The sequence below is a fragment of the Antechinus flavipes genome, chromosome 4, assembly GCF_016432865.1.
Source record: "Antechinus flavipes isolate AdamAnt ecotype Samford, QLD, Australia chromosome 4, AdamAnt_v2, whole genome shotgun sequence".
Taxonomy (NCBI): Eukaryota; Metazoa; Chordata; class Mammalia; order Dasyuromorphia; family Dasyuridae; genus Antechinus; species Antechinus flavipes.
In genome coordinates this window covers 183,570,578-183,588,973 of record NC_067401.1, presented here as the reverse complement: position 1 = coordinate 183,588,973, position 18,396 = coordinate 183,570,578, and the positions used below count along the sequence as shown (strand labels likewise).

At 39.4% G+C, this 18,396-nt stretch overlaps 1 pseudogene; it reads left to right on the top strand.

Moving 5' to 3' along the window:
* The first annotated feature begins 3,604 nt into the window (after positions 1-3,604).
* Positions 3,605-3,869, top strand: LOC127560835 (mitochondrial import inner membrane translocase subunit Tim9-like; annotated as a pseudogene).
* Positions 3,870-18,396: the final 14,527 nt, after the last annotated feature.

Here is an 18,396-nt window from a genome sequence, read left to right as displayed (position 1 = left end):
ATTGCTATTACTTTGTATATAGTATATTTGAACAATAACATTCTATCACAATCATATACCACAATTTATTCAGTCATTCCCCAATTGATAGAAATTCCCTCAATTTCCTTTTTTTTTCCCCAAGAAGCAAGCTGCTATAAATATTTTTGTACATATAGGTTCTTTTCCATTTTTAAAATTTTCTTTTGGGATTCATGCCTAATAGTAGTATCATTAGATCAAATGATACACATGAATTTACAGACCTTTAGTCATAGATCATATCTTTTGATCATTTATCAATTGGAATATTGCTTTTAATTTTTATAAATTTGACTCAGTTCCCTGTGTGTTTGAGAAATGAGGCCTTATCAGAAAATGCTTCAAAATTCTTTTTACAGTTATTATTGCTAACTGTATTTCCTCCCATTTATTCTATTCTTTCCTTTCACCTTGTGTCCTCAAAAGTGTTTTGTTACTGACCACTCCCTCCCCAAATACACGTTCTCTTTTATCACCATCCTTCTCTCCCATTTTCCATTCCCCTCCTATTTTCTTGCAGGGTAAGATAGGTTTCTATACCCATATTGAGTGTGTATATTATTTTTTCTTTGAGCCAATTCTGATGAAAGTAAAATTACTCGTTTCCCCTCCCCTCCCCATCTTACTCTCCACTGTAAAAACTTTTTCTTGCTTCTTTTTTTAATGACAGATATTTACACCATTCCATTTCTCCCTTTCTCTTTCTTCCAGTACATACATCTTTCATCCCTTAATTTCATTTTTTTTAGATATTATCCTTTCATATTCAATTCACATCTGTGCCCTCTATATACTCTTAACTGCCATAATAATGGGAAAGTTCTAATGAGTTAAAAGTATCCTCCCAAATAAGGATGTAAACAGATAAACCTTATTAAGTCCCTTATTACTTTCCTGATTATCTCTTTATGCTTCACCCAAAGCCTGTATTTGAAAATCAAATTTTCTATTCAGTTCTGTTCTTTTCATCACAAATGCTTGAAAATCCTCTATTTCATTGAATTTCCACCTTTTTTCCCCCTGAATGATTTTACTCAATTTTTCTGAGTGATTCTTGGTTGTAATCTTAGCTCCATTGCTCTCCAGAATATCACATTCCAAGCTCTCTGATATTTTAATGTAGAAGCTGCTAAATCTTGTGTTATCTTGACTGTTACTCTACTATATTTGAATGAATTCTTTCTGAATGCTTGCAATATTTTCTCCTTGATCTGGCAGTTCCAGAATTTGGCCATAATATTCCTGGAAATTTTCAATTTGCGATCTCTTTCAGGACATATTTGATGGATTCTTTCAATTTCTATTTTTACTGTCTCATTCTAGAACACCAGGACAATTTTCCTTGATAATTTCTTAAAAGATTTTATTCAAGCTCTTTTTCTGATCATAATTTTCAAGCAGACCAATAATTTTAAAATTATCTCTTCTGGATCTTTTTTCCAGGTCAATAGTTTTTCCAAAGAGATATTTCACATTTTCCCCCGTTTTTTCTTTTTTCTTTTTTCTTTTTTTTGGTTTTGCTTTATTATATCTTGATTTCTCATAAAGTCATTACATTAGCTTCTATTTACTCAGTTCTAAATTTTTTTATTAAAGCTTTTTATTTTTCAAAGCATATGCATGGACAATTCTTCAACACTATCCCTTGCAAAACCCTGTGTTCCAATTTCTCGAACTCTTTTCCCCCACACCCTCCCCTAGATGGCAAGTAATCCAAAATACGTTAAAGATGATAGAAATATATGTTAAATCCAATATATACATACCTATTTGTACAATTATGCCACACAAGAGAAAAAGTGAAGCAAAATAAAATGCAAGCAAACAACAACAAAAAGAATGAAAATGCTATGTTGTGAGCCACACTCAGTTCTCACAGTCCTCTCTCTGGGTGTAGATGGCTCTCTTCATCACGGGACAGTTGGAACTGATTTGAATCATCTCATTGTTGAAGAGAATTATGTTCATCAGAATTGATTGTTGTATAATCTTGTTGCTATGTATAATGATCTCCTGGTTCTGCTCATTTCACTTATCAGTTCATGTAAATCTCTCCAGGCCTCTTTGAAATCATCCTGTTGGTCATTTCTTACAGAATAATATTCCATAATATTCATATACCATAATTTATTCATTCATTCTCCAACTGATGGGCATCCATTCAGTTTCCAATTTCTTGCCACTACAAAAATGGCTGCCACCAACATTTTTGCACACGTGGGTCCCTTTCCCCTTTCCCTCCTTTATGATTTTTTTGGGGGATGTAAGCCCCATAGAAATACTGCTGGCTCAAGAGGAATGCAAAGTTTGGTAACTTTTTAAGCGTAGTTCCAAATTGCTCTCCAGAATGGTTGAATCTGTTCGCAGTTCCATCAACAATGTATTAGTGTCCTAGTTTTCCCACATCTCCTCTAACATTCATCATTATATTTTCCTGTCATCTTAGCCACTGACTTCTAATTTTTAAGAAATTATTTTCCTCAGTGAGCTTTTGGACCTCCTCTCCCATTTGGCCAATTTTGTTTTTTAAGGCATTCTTCTCAATAGCTTTTTATATTTCCTTTTGCACCACTCTCAATTCTTTCTCTAATTTTTCCTCTCTCTTATTTAATTTTTAAAATCCTTTTTGAGCTCTTCCAAAAGAGCTCATTAAACCTGAGATCAATTTTTATTTTTCTTGGAGGCTTTGAATATAGGATCTTTGAGTTTGTTGTCTTCTTCTCATTGTGTGTTTGTCACCACAGTAACTTTCTATGGTCAAATACTTCTGTTGTTTGTTCATTTTCCTAGCCTATTACTTGGCTTTTAACTCTTTGTTAAAATAGGGCTCTGTTTTTTTAGGATGGAAAGTGCACTGTCCTAAGTTTCAAGATTTTTGTGGAGATGTTTTCAGAGATTCTTCTAGGAACTTGACCACAAGACCCCTTTTCTGCCCTGGAGTTGTTAGGAGCATCCCACTTCACTGTATCTGTAAGAGCTAGTGTGCTAAAACACCTGCTTTGCTGGGGCAGGGAAGGGGGCTTGGCTGCACATCCTGCACCAGGATTGCATGCTGGAATCCCACTCTGATTTCACAGACCTTTTCTGCTGATTTTCTAAGTTGTCTGAATGGAAAAATGCAGTTTGGGGCAGAGGTTGGGCAAGTTCCTTTACTCTGCCATATTGACTCTGCCTCTCTAAAACAATTCTTAGGTACCACTTACACTTGTCAGATTGGCTAATATGAAAGAAGAATGGAAAAAATTTAGGAAATGAAAATTAGAAATATTGGAGAGGATGTGGAAAAATTAGGATACTCATGCACTGTTCATGAATTGTGAACTGATTTAACTACTATGGAGAGCAATTTGGAACTATGCCCAAAAAGGCTAGAAAACTGTGCATACTCTTTGATCTAGCAATATCACTACTAGGTCTGTATTCCAAAGAAATTTTAAAAATAAGTGGGGGGCGCTGACCTGATGAAAGCTAGTAACATGGAGATTGAGATCTCGGGTCTGGATCCTAAGCTCTGCTGCTCAACCAGGGGTCTGTGAGAAAAATGCTTGATCCTGCAGATGACAGATCAACATATCAAAAGAACATGACTGCATAAATATCAGAAGCTGATCAGATTAAAGTTTAAAGAATTTCTTAGAACTTACAATAAACTTACACAAACCTATTTTCTGGATTGTGTTAAAGACTTCACTATAAGAGAGGTCAAATAAGAAGAGTCTATCTGCTCAGAACACTGCCTACAAAAATATTTTTAAATGACACAAAGAATATCCTTGAGATTTCAAGAATATATTCAACAGAATGAAACTTTGGCTGCCAAAGCAGGACTCCTTGGTCAACCACAATAGAAAAGTTTTAATGGATGGATCTTTCTTTAAAGCAGTGCCTATAGTTGTTGCAATGGAAGTGAGAGTTCTTTTGATCTTAAACTGTTGTGCTTGTGAGCATTTGGCAAGTGGAGACCACAGGAGAAACAAATGTGCTTCTTAACTGAAATATGCAAGGTACAAGATCTTGCCTTATTGTTCAGCAAAAACATTTAGATGCAACCTTTGTTGGGGTCTTATAATTCAACAATCTGGCCACTTGATTAGCAAAATAAACCACTGTTTCCTCAAAAAATGGGGGGGGGCAGGAGAAAGGATCTATTTGTACTAAAATATTGGTGGCTTCTCTTTTTGTGATGATAATCACACTTCAATCAGAAATTGAGGTGATGCCTGTCAGATTGGCTAAGATGACGGAAAAAATAATGATGAATGTTGGAGGGGATGCAGGAAAACTGGGACATTGATGCATTGTTGGCGGAGTTGTAAATTAATGCAGCCATTCTGGAGAACAATCTGGAAGAGATTATCAAACTGTGCATTCCCTTTGATCCAGCAGTGCTACTACTGGGCTTATATCCCAAAGAGATCTTAAAGAAGAGAAAGGGACTTGTATGTGCCAAAATGTTTGTGGCAGCCCTTTTTGTAGTAGCTAGAAATTGGAGAATGAATGGATGCCCATCAGTTGGAGAATGGCTGGGTAAATTGTGGTATATGAATGTAATGGAATATTATTGTTCTGTAGTAAATGACCAGCAGGATGAATACAGAGAGGTTTGGAGAGGCTTACATGAATTGATGCTGAATGAAATGAGCAGAGCCAGAAGATCATTATACGCGGCAACAACAATACTGCATGAGGATGTATTCTGTTAGAAGTGGATATCTTCAACAAAGAGAAGATCTAATTCAGTTCCAATTGATCAATGACGGACAGAATCAGCTACACCCAGAGAAGGAACACTGAGAAATGAGTGTAAACTGTTTGCATTTTTGTTTTTCTTCCTAGGTTATTTTTACCTTCTGAATCCAATTTTTCTTGTGCAACAAGACAACTGTTCAGTTCTGCACACACATATTGTATCTAGGATATACTGTGACATATTTAATATGTATAAGACTGCTTGCCATCTAGGGGAAGGGGTGGAGGGAGGGAAGGGAAAAATCGGAACAAAAGTGAGTGCAAGGGATAATGTTGTAAAAAATTACCCATGCATATGTAATGTCAATAAAAAGTTATAATTATTTAAAAAAATAAGAAATTGAGGTGATGCCCATCAATTGAGAAATAGCTTAACAAAAGTTATAGTATATAATTATAATGGAGTATCACGCTTCTATAAGAAATGATGAACAGGTTTCAGAAAACCCTGGAATGACTTATGCAAACTGATACAAAGCGAAGCAAGTAGAACCAGAAAAACTTTGAATGTAGTAATAGCAATATTGTACAATGATCATTTGTGAATGACCTAATTATTCTCAACAATACAGTGATTCAAGACAATTCCCAAGAATTCATGATGAAAAAATGCTGTCCACCTCCTGAGAAAGAACTGTTGAAGTCTGAATGTAGGTCAGAGCATACTAATTTTTACTCTCTATATTTTTGTGTGTGTCCTTCCCCCTTCCCCCCCCTTCTATCATGACTAATCTGGAAATATATTTTGCATGATTGAATATGTATACTTCATATCTAATTGCTTAGTGTCTCAGGTCTCAGGAGGGAGAGAAAAAATCTTGAATTCAAAATTAAAAAAAAATAAATGTTAAAAATGTCTAACGTAACGGGGGGGGAAAATAAAGTATTATTTTTAAAAAGCAGGATATGATAGTAATCGCTAAATCCAAGAAAAGTTCTAAAATTTCACAGATTCTTTGGACATTTTAATTTCATTATTTTTTCTGAATCAAGGTTCACTCCTTGCTGATATACTATTTGATCCAAATATTTAATAGAGGACCTGTAAAGCTAACATTTGTTCATTGACAGCTTCAGAACAAATCAAATAAAATCAACAAACATTTATTAAGCATCTACTATTTGCCAGGCATTGTGCTAAGCTTGGAAATGCAAAGGCTAAAACACTTCCTATTCTCAAGGAGTTTACAATCTATAGGGTAGACAAAATGCAAAATTTTATGTACAAACAAACAATGTAGGCTAAATTAGAAAAAAAAAAATAAACAGAAAGAAAACACTAGCGTTATAAGGGATTTAAAAAGACTTCTTGTAGAAGGTAGAATTTTAATTGAGATAGGTGCTGGAGATCCTGGACCCGGGAATTCAAACCATAATCACCTTTGAACCAAGATTCGAGGCTAGATATTGTGGCCAGCCCAGAAGGCTGGCTGGTGGCAGAAGAAGAGTTTTCAGAGGATAAAGCTACGAGTGGAGAGTTCAGTGGACAACCAGATTCATCTTCATCTCACACCACTGTAGTTGGTGGCTGGGCTCCTGCACTTCCCCCACTGAGACCAAGCTGGTCTGAAAGACTCACCAGAAAGCTAGCTGAGCCCCAAGTGAAGGAAACAAGAGATTCATTCCATCTCTGTGCTGGTTGGAGGCTGAAGAAAGCAAAGGCAGAGGCTGAAGGACAAAACCCTTGGATTTGGAGATATTTGGAGGGCTCTAAGCTAACCGGGCTATATTGGAGAAAATAAAATATCTGAACTTTTATCACCTGGCTGCATTTTGAGAAGAAAAAGATCATCACATTTTGGTGGTGGTACCAAGGTTCCAACATGAAAGTCTATGAGGGGGTTGGACCTGGAACTTGGTGGCCCTGGACTGTACCGTAACTGAATTAAACCATGAACTATAAGCCCTCTCTGTTCCTAAGAGCAAGATGTGATAAGAAGAAGTCTTAGGTTTCTAGGTATTAGAGGAAGGGACTTTTGTGTGTTTGCTCTTGCAAAAATTTAAAAATTTAAAATAACTATTCCTTTGTAAATGCTAATCCGACCACTAAGTAGTTAAGTAGACCTAGGGTTCTAGGGACTCCCTAACTTGTAAAAAACACATTAACGGCATCTTAAATCTTAAATCTTTAAATAAATTAAATCTTAAAAGAGATTAACTATCCTTATTTCCCTGTAAGGATATGAGAAAACCATGCAGGAGTGTTGATATAACATATCTAGCCTTCAGGTAATGGGAGCCAAAGTAAAATTTCTATGCTTTTTGACAGGTAGAAATATAGTAGTTCTATGCTTATTGACGTGGAAATATAGTGGTATCAGGTATGTCTCAAAAATATTAAGGGCTACCTGCATATTTAGTCTGTATGTCATATCTTTTCTCTCCACAACATGATGACAATATCCTCCTCCTCAGATACTACTGCTCTTTTGCACACTAATTTCTATAACTTGGTTATCTACCGGAATCACAAATGTGGTTGCACTGAATAATACAGTAGCTAAATTTAGTCTGCACTTTCTGTGAAGTCCTTCCTCCCCCATCACTGAAACTGACCAGGGCTGAGGGTACTGAAGAAAAGGCAGGAATGGGTGAGATTCAGCATTCTCCAGGGTGTTGGCTCTGGCTAGGACTAAATCCAAAGGCTATGGTAAAAAGCTTTATTGACACCAAGAGAGATTCTCTTGGAGGGCATATCATTCTCAAGAGAGAAGTGATCTGCAAAGAGTCATTTTCTAAAGACCCATTTTATTCATGAGTCTAAGGGGAGTCCAGAGTGGATGTGAAATCTTGCCAGGGGTCGTGACTTCCTCCAAGAAAGCTTATCTTGCTACAAAAAGATGCAAGATCATTTGGGTTTGTAGATCAAAGGAGACATTTTGTTGGTGATTTTACATAATTTTACAGGGCTGACTCAGATCAAGCAGAGTAAAACTCTCATCAAAATGACTTTCTCGATTTTATAGATATTCTTGCTATTATATCAGGCTGCATAGACTTATAACCCTGCATCAGCTCATATATTTCTCTTCAAAGACTTTCCATCAATTCCTTTTTCAAATCAGAAACCTACTGAATCTGCAGGTAGAATCCATCTCAGAAGTGGTCCTCAGGCACCTCCCTAGAAGGAAGTGTTTCTTTTCCTGAAAAGACTGCCAATTTGGGCAAATCCCTCTATAAGAATATAATTGCATTCATTATCTCTCACTTATAATACACTTTTTAAATTTTTTATTTTTTGTGATACATTTTTAAAAGCTTTTTATTTTCAAAATATATTCAGTTTTCAACATTCACCCTTGCAAAACGTTGTCCAAATTTTTTTCTTCCTCCTTTCCCCCCACCTCTTTTATTCAAAAACTAATCCAACATATGTTAAACATGTACAATTCTTCTATACATATTTCCAGTTATGCTGCACAAGAAAAATTAGATTAAAAAGGAAAAAAGTGAAAAGAAAAGAAAATGCAAGCAAACAACAACAACAAAGTGAAAATATTATGTTATGAACCACACTCAGTCCACACAATCCTCTTCTCTAGGTGCAGATGGCTCTCTCTATCACAAGTGCATTGAAACTGGCCTGCATCACCTCATTGTTGAAAAGAACAACATCCATCAGAATTGATCATCATATAATCTTGTTGCTGTGTACAATGTTCTCTTGGTTCTGAAGTAATATGATTTTGTGGTCCCCTGATTTTAGGGGACTTCTGTTCTGACAATAGTCAGTAGTCCTAAATCTTTTGACTTTGGAGTCTGCCTCAGGAAACTCTGATGCCCAGTCTGCCTGAATAGACTACTTCTCAGTCAGATAGGTTCTGGCCTCAGGATAGTCTCACAGATCAAATTCCAGAGACAATAGTGAATAGACCACTCCATTTCATTGCTAACTGTAAGATAATCTGTTGGTCAGTTGGAAACCACTCTTCTGGGTCATAGAATTAGTGTGTCAATGATAGAAAGCTGGATAAAGGGGGCTACTCTCTCTTAGGACTTTGCTAATTTCTTTTTGAATTAAACATATAGTCTATACAGCAATAATGAAATAATTACATAATTAATCTGTATCAAGGAAAAGATAAATCACTGTCATTAATTGTTAATAGCATCATTATTAGCTTTTTACAAATGGAAGGAAAATATCTATGAGAAAGGAAAAAACATCTTGCATTGGGATCACCACTTTTATTGAATGCAAATGATTAGCTTGTATAAGATCCTCAAACTATGGCCTACCCCAGATGCAGCAGCTGAGGACATTTATCCCCCTCACCCAGGGATATGAAGTTTCTTTATTTAAAGGCCCACAAAACAAAGTTTTTGTTTTTACTATAGTCCGGCCCTCCAACAGTCTGAGGGATAGTGAACTGGCCCCCTATTTAAAAAGTTTGAGGAGCCCTAGTATGATATAGGTCCTATACGCTGCATACTTTAACCTTTGTCATTCTCATATCCTATATAATGCCATAGTCTATTAAACCCCAGTGTTTGCTGTGAAGGTACATCCATGAAGTTTTATTGCACTTAAGTAAATGGAAGTAAAATTAATGAAGGGAATTTTTCTGTCTGAGATATGCCACATAGCCTGTATACCATGTCACCTTGGACAGGGTGTGCCCAGGAAATATAAAAAGGGGAATGGCCTCTGAGATGGGAGGTTGTACTCTGAAGGAGTTATAGGAACTTTATAGGTTCCTTGAGGCGAGGGGTGTGTTCTCTTACTTCCCTTCTGTGGTTTCTACCTATGGCAGTGCTGAGTGGGTTGGGCACAGATAATGTGGGAAGAGAGGAAGCATAAATAGACAGCTCTGAGGAACTCCCTCTCTTGCTTCCTGCTACCCCTGCTGAGATGGTGTCTGAAAAAAGACAGACTGTTTGCACCTCCCAATTGGTTCACCTCTGTGTGTAACCAGTAGGGGCACTGAGGGCAGGTAAATATGACTCTGGCAGCCTGCTCTATTTAGGATGAAGTGTGCTTGGACAGTCCAGCACAAGTGGCAGTCCAAGCATGGAGCTAAGGATAGAGGCCAGAGACCCCATGAGCTGGCTAGTCCGACCATGGGAAGGGAGACGAGATCCTGAGACTGATAGTTGGTCTGGGAAGGAAGATGGAACAGGCTTTTGTTGAGCCTCCCGGATCAGGAGGTGCTGGGGGAAGAAGTTTATAGAATAGTAAAGCAAGCAGGATTGGAAACTGATTTTAAAACAGCCCAAGCATTTGTGAACACTATACAACTTTGCTGCCAGATGATGTAGTATAAAGGGCTAGATTTAAATAAGTGGGAGGTAGTATGTAATCAGATAGCTTCCTATGATAATGAAACATTTGGAGTCATCCCAGAATGGCAGCACCTAATTTACCAAGTGATTAGAAGCACTTTTAAGAGGTGCAAGCTGCAATCCCTTAAAAGTAAATAATGAAGTTCAAATGGAGAGTGATAAAACAACTGAGGGTCGTAAACCGGCTTTCATCCAGACCAGCTGCTTCTACAAAATGGAGCAGGCAGAAGTTAGCCAGGGAAGAATCAGGAAGTAAACATGAAGGAGCAGGAAGTGGATGTGACAATACAGGAAAACGCTGTGGGGAAGAAACAGGAAGTTGATCTGACGAATCAGGAGGAGGCAGGTATAAGATGAGGAAGAAGGAAGTAAACAGAGGGAAGAATGATATTAAGAAAAAAGGCAGGGCCACAGGAGGAGGAGGGATAAGAGGAGGGAGGAGAAAGCAAATAGAGGGAAGTTTGCCTCCGCCTCCAAGGAGTGGCCTACTTCCCCATTCCCCACTTTCCCTGAGGAGGAAGGTTTCTCTTCTGCTCCATATGCACCCCCTTGTGGAGGTTTTGGAGACCCACAGACAGATTTAGCACGTATGTTACAGAAGGCACTAATGAAGGGGACGGAGACCAGGAAGCAAAAATTTGGCTAGACACTTGTCCCGTGTTTGATGGCCCACAGGGAAGGACGTGGACCCCTTTAGAGAGGAAGAAATTTAAGGAACTGAAAGAAGCAGTTAATACCTACAGGATTGACTCTCCATACGTTAAGGAGTTTCTGGCTCTCATAGCCTCCAGCAATATACTAACTCCGAAGACTATTGTTAAAGTCTGCCTTAAACCTGGGGAGTCTCTACAATGGATGATTCTTTTTGCAGACTTGGCAAAAAACTTTGTAAAAAACATGCAGAGCTATACCCCTCAAGATGATTTCCACAAAATACTGGGAGCTGGAAGGTACGAAAGAAATGAGGATCAAACGCAATATTATGCAGCAGTGTATTTGGCTGTATCCCAATGTGCTCAACAAGCATTTAGCAAAATTCAAGCTTCTGGAAAGCAGAGTTCCTCAATGACAAACGTTAAATGGGACCCAGATGAACTTTTCCCTGATTTTAGGTGATTGTTGAGAGATCCATGGGTAAAGGGAAAGCCTCCAGCCTCCTTATACAGAAATTGTCATGGGGAGAATGCTAACTCTAACTGCCAGAAGGCCATGCTTACTTTTGATGGCCTAGAAGAGATGATAAAAAGATGTAAATGAAGGCTAGGGAAATCAAGATATGTTATCAGTGTGGAAAGGCTGACGCAATGCTGTCAAGCAGGCAGGGGAACTTGACCCAAAGTGATATGCTATAATTGTAATAAACCAGGATATTATGCAAAGGAGTACCACAAAAATAAGTTGGGAAATGGGGTGAGGGGCTCCTTGAGGGCCCGCAACAAACTTAACAGATGGAGGAAAGGTGTTCTCCAGCAACGCAGGCAGGACTACAGCAGGAGTACCTCCAGGTTCTACCTGGTGATTCAGGTTTCCCCTTCATAGTGGGGGAAGTTTCCAAATCAACCCTGGACATACAATCTTAGTACCAGTGATTGGGCTAGGCCCAAAACTAAGAGCTGCACTTGTGGTGAGCTTGACACTCTATACCTCCATTATACTCCATACCATGGTGATTATAACAGAACAACCTCCAATTGTGGTGACTAATCCACATGACTTGCCAGCATTTTTAGATAAGGGTGAGTTAATAACACAGTTAATAACTCCCTCTCTTAGACTGGTCAGATTTTAACTTCAATTGGATGCAGCATATAGAGTGTAGCAAGCCTTGGGCCAATATATATACAAAAGGAAAAACATTTAAAGGGCTACTTGACACTAGAGCTGATAGGTTTGTTATCTCATAGCTCTTCTGACCCCCTTCATGGCAGGTTTGTGCAGATGCCGCGAGGGTCAACGAGGTGCACACCAGGCATAGGTTGCAGCAGAAGACCTGTCCTGGCAGTTTGCAGACATTACCTGGTATTCCGACCCCTAGTAGTCTCAGGTCTCAGGTACAATCTATGGAGTAGAGATATATTGAAGGCCTATGAGGCCTTGGCTTATATACCACCTCCACAGGATTTTTAATTGGGGTCATTGGGTATTTCATACATGTCCATACCATTATTGTGGAAGTCTAACACCCCAGTTTGGGTACCCCAATGGCTCTTTCCAGTGGAAAAAGCCCAAGCTTTACATGAAATTGTACAATAGTTGAAAGCTGGACATATAGAACCAACATCCAGCCCATGGAATAGCCTTGTATGATCATAAAGAAAAAAATCTAGGAAATTTAGAATGCTAGTAGACCTTAGAGCTGTTAATGCTACTATTGAACCTATGGGGGCCCTGCAGTCTGGCACGCCATCTCCTAATCTAGTACCAACCGGCTGGCCAGTTACAGTAATAGACATACAAGATTTTTTCTCCTCCATCCCTCTGGCCCCTAAGGAGAAGAAAAGATTTGCTTTTACCATTCCTTCCATGAACAATGCAGGGCCTGATCTGTGCTACCAGTGGAAAGTTCTCCCCCAAGAGGTGTGTTGTAACCTCACTTTGTGTCAGGCTCAACATGGATTGGTGATAGAGCCAGAAAAGATCCAACATAACTATCCCATCATTTACCTGGGGCTCTGCATGGGGATTACTAATCAGTTACTAATCAGATAACTAACTTACAATTAGACAAGGTGAATACTCTGAACTTATTTCAGAAACTAGTTGGACAAATTCAATGGTTAAGGGCTCTGCCCCCTATTGTTGTTTCTTCAATACAGCCTTTACATGACATCTTGAAAGGAGAATCTGATCTAAACTACCCTAGTAAATGGACCTCCTCAGTGAAGGACACAATTTATAAAATCATTGCTCTCGCTTCTAAATCTGAAATGGCGAGGTGAGACCCCATGTGTCCTGCAGAGGTCTCTTCAGTGGATCAAAAAAGTCCTTTCACAGTATTACATCAAGGTAGTAAAATTTTGGAATATGTATACATGAAAAGACCATAAAAAGTATTACCAAACCATACTGAAATGCTGGGTGAACTTGCCCATGAGGCAGTGACGAGAGCTTCCCATTTAACAGGGAAGAGATCCTTACTGTATTTTTTTGGAATCCTAGTGTTAACTCAACTTGAAACAAGGTGATAACTCAAAGGAGGTGTTAAAATCCTAGTCTTAACTCAATGGAATTGATACAATGCTTGTGTTCACACCTTTAGAGAGCTCATATAAGCAAGAAGTATTTAAGTACTTATTGGAGTTCACATGTTTGGGAGATTTCAGGGTTTAGTATGAGATATCCAAATTCACACCTCCCTTAATCCCTCCCTCAGGAGGAGTCAACTTTTAGGAGAGCATATATATTGAAGCTTTTAGAGCTTCAACTTAGTTACTTTGGAACAATGTCAGGGGTCAGAGAGGAGCACTCTGGGAAATTGAGAGCCAGGAGCACTCTGAGAAATTGAGAGCCAGGAGCACTCTGGGAGATACAGAAGCCCATAAGCCCTCTCTGGGAGGCGCAACCAGATTTACTTCATCTCATACCACTGTGGTGGCTGGGCTCCTGCACTTTTCCCACTGAGACCAAACTGGTCTGAAAGGCTCTCCAGAAAGCTAGCTGAGCCCCAAGTGAAGGAGGCAAGAGAGATTCATTCCATTTTCCACCTGACTGGCTGGAGGCTGAAGGACAAACCTTTTGATTTGGAAACATTTGGAGGGAGCTCTTGGAACCAAGCAGAAAGATAGGCCTCTAAGAAAAACTAATTGGGCTATTTTGGAGGAAGCAATAAAAGATCTAAACTTTTATCACCTGGCTACGTTTGGGTGATTATTACTTTTAACTGAAACTAAGGTTGCCTCCAGAAAACCTCCCCAAGAAACCTGCTCTCTCCCAGAGAGGACTATTATATTATTTTAAAGAAAAAGAACACCACAGTATTTACCTTTTGAACTGGGAGCTAGAGAAGTGATTATGCAAGCATATTGGCCATGAGCATATGTGTGCTCAATAGGCTACATTAAGCCTTTGTTCTACATGCTTACTCGTTCCTTTGCTGTCTCATATCCTGGTACAGCCCAATTGTTGTAAGACAATTGTTGATGAGCCTGTGCAAGGCACAAATGTTTTTTACTGATGCCACTAAGAATCACCAGGGCTCAATTTATCATGAGTGCTCAAAAGAGGTTCTGGTATTAGAGACCCCTTAGGATTCTACCCAGAAAAATGAGCTTTTTGCTATCCTTCATGCCTGTAAGTGATAACTGGAGCTCATTAACATCATATCAAACAGTTTATATGCTGTCCAAGTGCTCAGAGGCTTTGAGGTTGCTAATCCTTTTGCTGAGTTGCAGCTGATTTTTAGACTAGGGAACATCCCATTTATGTCCTGCATGTATATACTCTCACCAATGCAGTTCAGGAGGCTTATTTGCTGGCAGTGAGGTGGTGGACCATGCTTTACAATGTAACCTTCTCAACAGTAAACACCCCCTGAATATGTCCATGATTTTCTCCACTTACCTGCTAATTCTCTACATCACCTTTATAGCCTCACCAGGGAACAAGCCTGACAGATAGTGAAGCAGTGTATTCAGTGTGTTCTTCCCTCCCCCACCTAGGAAAGGAATTAATCCCTAGTATATATTCCCCAATGATTTGTAGCAAATGGATGTGACACATGTGGACCATATGGCCATCCATGTTTATATTGATAGTTTTTCTAAATTCATTTGGACCACAGTGACTCCTTCATTTGTATAGTTGCTTCTCCTCTCACGAAGTTCCTAATACCATAAAGACCGACAGTGGTCCAGCTTATAACCCTATAATCCACAGGATCAGACTATAGTGGAATGGGCCCATCACATGATGAAGGCCACCCATGTTAAACAGAAAAGGGGAGTAAATAGACACAATCTTTGATGGTCCACACAGGCAGATGTGGATAAGGCCTTATATACTTATAATTTTTTGTGCCTGGATAGGGATACAGGCCTCTCTCCAGGAATGATACATTTGGCACAATCTTACAGACAGAACAGAAAACTAAGCCCCATGAAAACTGTGCTTCAAGCGCCAGAGAATATACAAAAGGTCCTTTGGAAGGATGAGGAAGGACATTGGCAAAGTCCATTCTTAATGCTTTGGAGAGGGCCAGGATGATTTATGTCTTGCCGGTCCTGATGGGGAAGGCCACTGGATTCCAGGAAGAACAAGGAAAGTTGCCCCCATCAAAACAAGGGCCGAAGGAGACAACACAGGAAATGCCTGAAACAATGCCAAGACCATCTTCAAGGAGTTCCAAATTCAAGACTTGTACAGGGAGACTGCACTGCTTGCCTTTCAGGTGCCAAGACTTGGCAGACAAGTTTGCCCACATCTTGCAGGTCCAGGTTGATATTGATCAGCAGATAGAGGCTCAACTCCACAAGTTAGTGTCTATCACACAAGACATTGGGAATGAACTGTTGTGTGTTAGAGTTCAAATGTTGGAGTTCTTGTTCTTCTCAAAGCACAGCCGGTTTAGAGGCTTGGAGCCCTTCGGATGTCTCCAAATCCAAAGGTTCTGTCCTTCAGCCTCTGCCTCTGCCAACACAGAGATGGAATGTCTCTCTTGTCTCCTTCTGGGGAGCCCAGCCACCAACTACAGTGGTATGAGGTGAAGATGAATCTGGTTGTCCACTGAACTCTCCACTCGTAGCTGTATCCTCTGAAAACCCTTCGTCTGCCACCAGAGTCGCTCCTCTCGAGTCCAGCTGAACTTTCTTCTGCGACCAGCCAGTCAAGAGGAAAAATGTATTCTCCCCTAGATCCCTCATTGCTGGCCTTTTATCTGACTCTTCTGAGAGAATGGGATTATGGGTTTTCTCCCATAGTGCTCTCTGGCCCAAAGAGCTTTAAGGGAGGTGTGAACTCCCTTGAAGTTAGAAAGTTTACTTTGTGAAGCTGGCATACTTGTGAACTCCAATGAGTAAAGGTGTGGACACAAGCCTTGTATTAATTAGTTCTACTTAGTACCTTGTTTCAGGTTCTGGCCAAAATCTTCTTGTAAGATTAGATCAACTCTAATTAGTTAGCAGTTAGTAAGGATTCCAACAGTTGTGTCTTGAATTGAAACAATGAATGCCATGTGATGGACGCTACTCCCAGGTTTGCATGACACCCCTCGTTCACAATGACGCTTGTGACCGCCTACCAATATACATTGACACGCCCTCATTTCTTTCCTCTTGGTACAATGACACTCATATCATTGCCACCATACAGGTCACAAAGTTTACGGATGACCTAAGGGTGATATGACTACTAATAGACTTGGTAAATAACATTTCAGATACTTAGCTCCAACATGAATCTGATGACATAGTACACCAAATTAGTGAATGGATCTTTCCCATCCTCTCTATTGTATCCCATGGGTTCTATATTGCCCTTTTTGTTATTGTTGTTTCTTTTGCCTTTGCCTACTTTTGTTAGGATGCTTTATACATATTCTTAGAAATTCTATAGAGATGCTTAAGGAAGAGCTTCTCATTCATAAACATGAGAACATTTGGTCTTAATATAAAAAAGGGGGAAGTTAGGGGAATTCCTTTCTCCGAGATACCATATAGCCTCTTTGCCATGTTAGCTTGGGCAGGGCAGGCCTAGGAGGCATGGCTTCTTAGGTGGGAGATTGTACTTTGAAGGAATTTTAGGAACTTTATAGATTCTTTGAGGTGTTGAGGGGTGTGTCCTCTTATTCGATTTCCTCCTTGGGTGCAACATTACTCTACATGCATCATTCCACATGCCTCCCTTCTGTGGTTTCCACCTATGGCAGTGCTGAGAGGGGAGCACAAGTAATCTGGGAAGAGAGGAAGCATAAATCGACAGCTCCAAGGAACTCTCTTTCTTGCTTCTTGCTATCCTTGCTGAGATGGTGTCTGAATAAAAATAGACTGTTTGCACCTCCTGATCGACTCATCTCTGTGTGTAACCAGTGGGGCACTGAGGACAGATAAGTATGACTCTAGCAGCCCTACTCCATTTAGGGAGAAGTGTGCTTGAACAGTCCAGCACAAGTGATAAGCACATTAGTATTTTTAGTAGTAACTGTTGTTATTGTTTCCAACTCCATTACTTCCAAGAATTCCCTGCCATGTCCAGTAGTCTATTCCTACTCTGGTTTTGAAAAAATACAGAATTATAAGTTTCTCTTCTTTGAGTACATTGATAATGAGGATCTCCACATCTTCATAAAATTTTTCTTTGACCTCATTAGATTTCATCATTGTGGGTGGTTGATGGTGGTGAGGTACTTTTTCTGAAAGTGACAATCTCATTGTCATGAGCCTGTCATTTACTTCTTTGGTGAGGCATGTTTTAAGCTTGTTGACTAAATTAGTTTTGATTGCAAACTTATACCAGCTTCACAGTTCTCCCCATCACTGCAGCCATTCCAGGAAAGCATATATACAGTTCCTGTTTAAGTAAGGTGGCTTTCATTTGCCAGCTTTGTTTCACTCAATTACATTTTAATCTAGTTGAGGAGCTTTGGGAAATTTTGGTTTTTATATTTGTCATCTCTGCCCCAGAGGATTACCATATTGAATAGGTTACAGTATATCCTAGATACAATATATGTGTGCAGAACTGAACAGTTTTCTTGTTGCACAGGGAGAATTGGATTCAGAAGGTATAAATAACCTGGGAAGAAAAACAGAAATGCAAACAGTTTATATTCATTTCCCAGTGTTCTTTCTTTGAGTGTAGCTGCTTCTGTCCATCCTTGATCAATTGAAATTGAGTTAGATCTCTTTGTCAAAGAAATCCACTTCCATCAGAATACATCTTCATACAGTATTGTTGTTGAGGTATATAATGATCTCCTGGTTCTGCTCATTTCACTTAGCATCAGTTCATGTAAGTTTCGCCAGTCCTCTCTGTATTCATCCTGCTGGTCATTTCTTACAGAATAGTAATATTCCATAACATTCATATACCATAGTTTACTCAACCATTCTCCAATTGATGGGCATCCATTCATTTTCCAGCTTCTAGCCACTACAAACAGGGCTGCCACAAACATTTTGGCACACACAGGTCCCTTTCCTTTCTTTAGGATCTCTTTCGGGTATAAGCCCAGTAGAAACACTGCTGGATCAAAGGGTATGCACAGTTTGATAACTTTTTGAGCATAGTTCCAAATTGCTCTCCAGAATGGCTGGATGTGTTCACAATTCCACCAACAATGTATCAGTGTCCCTGTTTTCCCACATCCCCTCCAACATTTCACATTATCTTTCCCTGTCATTCTAGCCA